This window comes from Glycine max, chromosome 17 (assembly GCF_000004515.6).
Source record: "Glycine max cultivar Williams 82 chromosome 17, Glycine_max_v4.0, whole genome shotgun sequence".
Taxonomy (NCBI): domain Eukaryota; kingdom Viridiplantae; phylum Streptophyta; class Magnoliopsida; order Fabales; family Fabaceae; genus Glycine; species Glycine max.
The window spans coordinates 13,073,260-13,079,259 of record NC_038253.2 but is presented as its reverse complement, the minus strand read 5'-3'; the positions used below and the strand labels follow the sequence as shown (position 1 = coordinate 13,079,259).

Below are 6,000 nucleotides of genomic sequence, written 5' to 3'. Positions count from 1 at the left end.
GGCGAACAGTGTCAATTAGATACTCATCCACTAGTGTCAAGTAATAACATTGCCATTTCACTAATATGTATAAAATTAAAACATAAAACAAGACATAGTTCCTGTGTAGAAGAAACCCATCAAATATTATTTAGTGACATTTTAAATGCCTTAATTGTACAACCAACAACAACATGCCAATTTCAGAAAAGGTTTGGAAAGAAAATGTTACACATACCATGGTACTTAAAACGAGTAAACCATAAAATCTGAACATTCACATGAAAGGAACTTTTAACCCAAACTATTGTTATGAAGTAGTATCTTATATAATGTGGACACTCTAGCAGCTTATATGAGAACACAACTTGTATAGAACTATGAAAATTCTTTTATAATTTTATCCAACGAAAAAATTACTTAAGTTGCTTTAACTCAACTAATTTTGGACTATCAAGCACTGATTCGACACGGACATGGAGACAACACATGTCTGTGTATATATAACACAACATTTAAAAAACAAAATTGTTAAAACTTTACAGTTTTCATATAATAATGATCCTCACAAATAGAATACTAAAAAACATACCTCTTAATAGTTAAAACAACTAGTTAAGTCCTATGGAAACGAGCCTCACAAAAAAATGTTATGCCTTGCATTATTTATAATATATGTTGACTCTCTTTTTTATGATAGGAGTGTCTAGTTAGCCAAGAATAGGTGTCGGCTTGCTCTCTTGACTCGTGCTCCAGCTGTGTCGGAGAGGTGTCCAAGTTGTATCCAAGGTATCTAAGTGAAAAAAATGTTTGTTAATTTCGACATGGTTGACACTTGAGAGGTGTCCAGTCCAACACGTGTCGAAGGCGTGCATGACAAGTGTCGTGTCTGATAAGTGTCTGACACGCCAACACGTTTCACAAAGATGTCAGTGCTTCCCAAGAAACATTGACACCTTTGTTTGTGGAACGTGTCAAAGACTTAAATGACATGATACTTGTCATACACACCTTCAACATGTGCCAACACAATTCAACTGGGTCACAATTAAAAAATATATTTTCAACTCAGACACCTCTTTGACACAACTTGGACACCTCTCCAACACATTTTGAGCACTAGTCATGAGAGTGAGTTGGCACATATTGTTGGCTAAACACTTCCTAGAAACTCCTATCATAAAAATAAAAAGTCAACTTATAAATATTGCAAGGCACATAACATTTATTATTAAGAGATATGTTTCCTAGTATTTTATCTGAGGGTCATTATTATATGAAATTTATAAAGCTTAACAATTTTGTTTTTAGAATATTGTGTGTGTGTGTAAGCGGTATCCATGTTTCAGTTGGTGCTTCATAGGATATAACAATGCTTAATGATTGGGTTATTTGATATCCAAAACCTATCAGCAGGAAGTAATTATGATGCTGTGTTTGTATTCCCGTTCAATCACATTGAACTTGAATCCAATGAGATAAGCATTCAAGTTCAAAGTGCATTTGAAAGTGTAATTGACTTAAACCAAACACACAGTCAGGTGTGGGATGAATATGAGACTGGCAGGAAATGGAGACAGAGAGGCTATGCACTGAAAGACACAAATGCAACAAATATAAGCACTTCCAATTCTGCAGATCCTTTGCCCAGAAGGGCCAAATTACCTTGACAGTATCCCTATTACACTAAGGCATGCTCATCATAACTAAGATCCAGTTCTATAAGAGTATACAGTACTCTAAGTAAAATATTACTATAAGAGTATACAGTACTCTAAGTATGTTTTACTTAATGTAGTTAGGAGTTTAGTCTGTTAGCTGTGTCAACTAACTTCTTAACTACATTAAGTAAAATACACCTAGAGTACTGTATACTCTTACAAGTTCCATCCACAACAATAGAAACAGAATTCCAAAGCACCTTTTCCCAGATCAAATTAGGATTTGAAAAAATATTAAAAAAGAGAGACAACCATTTCATAATGTAGATTTGCAAATTGTACTCATCTAATAAAGCAGATATCCCAAAAACCTTTAATATGTACTATTGTGCATATCTAGTTTGAAAATAATGATCTAACACTACTTTCATCATCAGAAAGGTTAAGAACCCCTAAAATTACTCATATATAATCATCACTGAGATTAGTCCCTAAAAAAATTGAAATACATTTAAAGAAATGACAAAACAATAATCATTGCAAGACTTCCTTTCAAAATGGATAGGTTACAAGTACAACCAAAAGCAATAACTCCAGGCGGCATATATCTTTCCAACAATTTTCAAATTAATATATTTTTTACCACTGTTCATCCTTACATTTGAAGCGGAATGGTAAGAGTTTAGGCAATATGTAAATTCACTTGGCCTTATCTGTCAACAACGATTCTGAAAGTGAACTTACTTGAAAGGTTACATACTTACATTTATCAATTTGAAATTGATTGTCTAATATCTATATTAGACTATAGAAAATAGTTGCTTGATAAATTGTTAATAATAATATAAAAAAAAAAAATGCAATGAATAGATTTAGTCAAATACATGTGAAATAAATAAACCATTTCCAGCTGCCATCTCAGCAAGTACAAGATTTTCCCATTTCAATAGAAGAAGAAAAAACAAAAACAAAGAAAAAAAATAAACAGCCCTCCAAATAATTAAATAAGTGATTGTGTTATTTGTGCTATATTTCACTTACTAAAGCATAGTTATGTTTGTAGTTGAAAGTATGAAGTAAATAATAATGCCTTTAGTTTCATGTTCTCAATTGACATGCATGTTAAGCAAACACATATTACCAGATCATTTCCAATACAGCATAAACAAAGCTGAATATAATGGATAACTAGATATTAACTAGATTCCATATGAATATAGAAAGTACCTCGTAGGTAGCAATACCACCAGACATTGCAGGCTGTCGAAGGGTAACATTACCGATTGCACCAATAGCAGAAAGAATACAAACTGTCCGAGGCCCTTGCTGAGAAAAGGCCATTATTTTTGCTGTGATGTCCTACAAACAACAGAAGCATACTAGTGAGAAGGATTTGTAACAATAGTAATCCACTCAAACCCTGCCAATAGAAACTTCAAAAAAGAATTGTTTAGAACCTCAAAAAGAAAAGTACATATAAAATCACACACACCAAATATTATGGTTCCACAACAAAATAGTGACTCACTAAAGAAACCCAATTTAGTTTCAGTTTGAAAACCATATAAGAGAAAGCTAACAAGAGAAACTTGACAATGAAGAGAAAGGTAGATCAGTACTATAATTAACCCTTTCCCTTTTGAGTGAGACAAAATATTCAATATACAATTATTTACAAACTCCATGCAATGACGTATGTAAGTAACCAGAAACTATGACAAATAAGTACACCTCATAAATTCTCAAATTGATTACACGAGATACCCAAAATGCATTCACACTTCACAGCAACAATAATAAAAGAATTTTGATGAACTCAAATACAACAGCATTGAACAAGCAATTGATATCAACCTCCCATGCAACAAAGGCAAGCTTTTTTAGCCACAGAAAAATAAACAAAGCAACATTAAAATTTTTAAAAAAAATCACATTCCTTGTCTAGATAAAGGTCTCATTTAACACTCAATTTGAGGATTATCTGTATGCAGTATGACTAGTTCCACAATGCTGTTTCATCACCAGAAAGGTTAAGAACCACTAAAATTATCTCATACAGCAATAGCACCAAAATCATTCACCAAAAAGATACAAATACATTAAAAAGAATAACAAAACAATAATAACTGCAAGGCTCTCTCTCTCAAAATAGATATAGATATAGGCCACAATCAAAAGCAATTACCCCACCTCACAGTTCAAAACTTTAAAGCTTTTTAAAAATGAGGCTTTATATCCCTTACAAAAAAACAAAGGGAAATAGTATTACAAAATAATTATAAGTTAAATTTCTATCTACTGTCAATGTAAAAAATTTACGTAGTCAACCAACCTGAAATCATGCTAAGTATGACTTTTAAGATAGTTTTCATAAAAGATCCTAAACTTCGCATACATGTCTATTTGTAATTAGATTAGATTAGATGACCATATAAAAACCTTTTAGGTTTGAGTGCATAGACTATTTTATTTCCGTAGAATTCTTCATTTTTTGGGGTACAAGAAAAGTTCAAGTTGAGTTGAGTGAAGAGTGAAAACTCTCCCAATCCCAACCAAGAATGAAAAGTGCAAACCATCAACATCCAAGCCAGAAAAAAAAAAACACCAACAAACAAATGCAAAAGCCACATAATACAAACAAGCAAACATTGCATTGTAGGAAACACTAGTTATTTTTACTTAGCATAATAATTATAGCATTACCTCGCCAGACTCCACCATGATCACGTGGGGAGTGAATCCAACCCCACCAGCACCTGAAACATCAACAAAAAAAAATCACAATCAGTTTCATTCAAACAAAAAAACAAAACACAAAAAAAAAACAAGAACAAGAACTACCGAGGGCATCAAGCTGTTTCTTCCCAGACCCGGGCGGCCTTCCGCGGTGCTTCTTCGCCGGAGCATCGGCAGACGCTGTGCCGGCCGAATCGCCGGCGCTTCCGCCTCCGGCGGCTGCGGAGGCGGGCGGCGAGGTATGGGTGGGAGCGAGGCCGAGGGCAATGCTACCGTCCGGCGAGTATTTGCGGGGCCGCCCGCGCTTCTTCTTGGCGAGGGAGCAGGGCTTCATCGGCGAGGAGGAGCCGTCATATGCGGCGGAGGCGGGGAAGGGCTCCGACGAGGGCGGAGGCTGATGCTGTTGCGGCGGAGGAACGGCGCCAAAGGGGAATCGCGCGGTGGCGGGGGCCAGCATGGCGGCGGCGGAGGAGGAGGAGAAATTAGGGCCGAGGTTGGTGGAACCGTAGGATGTAGGGCCCACCATCATGGTGGGCGGCGGTGGGCGGGGCGTCTCGCGTACGTCCATTGCGTCGGATCACGCGGCGAATGAGCGTTTGTCTCTAACGATCGGTGAATTGAATGAAAAATGAAATGATTGATGAAAGAAAAGAGAAGAGAATAGAGAGAGAGAGAGAGAGAGAGAGTTTTGACACTACTATAACTACTGCTACTACTGTGTATGTGTGAGAGTGTGAATTCAAAGACCGAGGAACAAAAAGCGCACCTGACTTTGATACGGAAAGAGTGAGGTAATGAAACTAAGAAAGGGGGGAAAAGTGTACACAGAGAACAGAGGGGGGTAGTAGTAGTAAAGACCAAAGATAAATTAATTTTATGGGGGGTATTTATAGTAGTAGTAAAGATAAATTATTATATGAGGGGTATTTATAGTAGTAGTAAAGATAAATTATTATATGAGGGGTATTTATGGTATACAAACAGACAAATAACCTCACCTTTCAACACTAGTTTCCTTGATGCATGCCGGGGAAAGGAATGAATAATCTCTCTTTGAATAAACTGCTGCAAATATTTAATACCCTCAATAAAAAATATTAAAAATACTATTTTTTTTTACAATCTCTTTATTACATGCTTTTAATATTTCACATCTTTAGGTGAATAACTGCTCAAAAAATTAAATACCCTCAATAAAAATACTATTTTCTTATGCCATCTCTTTATTACATGCTTTTAATATTTTGTCTTTAGTTGAATAACTGCTAAAAAAATTAAATATCCTCAATAAAAATATTATTTTTTTGCAATCTCTTTATTACATGTTTTTAACATCTTATATTTATTAAATATTCTCACTGTTATCTTAAACATACTTTTAATTATTTTTCTTATTCTTATTTGGACATAGTACAACGCACCTCATGGTCAAAAAAGTTTTTCTCTTCTTCTTAAATATGTTTAACTTTGGTGAAAAATAATTAAATTTTATTTTGAGTCCTGATAAATTCTTTCATTATTTTGAATTTTCTTGTATTAAAACTTTTTTTCAAACACAAATATCTCTCTTTTTCTTAATTTACTCTCTATATCTTTATTTCTGAACTGATTTTCAATTGTTACT

At 34.6% G+C, this 6,000-nt stretch overlaps 1 non-coding gene and 1 pseudogene across 2 annotated transcripts in view; both read right to left on the bottom strand.

Annotated features, from left to right (window-relative positions):
• LOC100801802 (AT-hook motif nuclear-localized protein 13-like) overlaps nucleotides 1-5,230 on the bottom strand; it is a 6,338-nt pseudogene extending 1,108 nt beyond the window's left edge. The window contains exons 1-3 of the transcript XR_001385898.3: nucleotides 4,482-5,230; nucleotides 4,344-4,396; nucleotides 2,817-2,999 (exon numbers count right to left, since the gene is read on the bottom strand). The product of XR_001385898.3 is annotated as an AT-hook motif nuclear-localized protein 13-like (transcript). The remainder of the gene's footprint in view (nucleotides 1-2,816; nucleotides 3,000-4,343; nucleotides 4,397-4,481) is intronic.
• Nucleotides 829-1,008, bottom strand: MIR10194 (microRNA MIR10194). Its single transcript, NR_161652.1, has one exon. It is a non-coding gene; the product is annotated as a microRNA MIR10194 (primary transcript).
• Nucleotides 5,231-6,000: the final 770 nt, after the last annotated feature.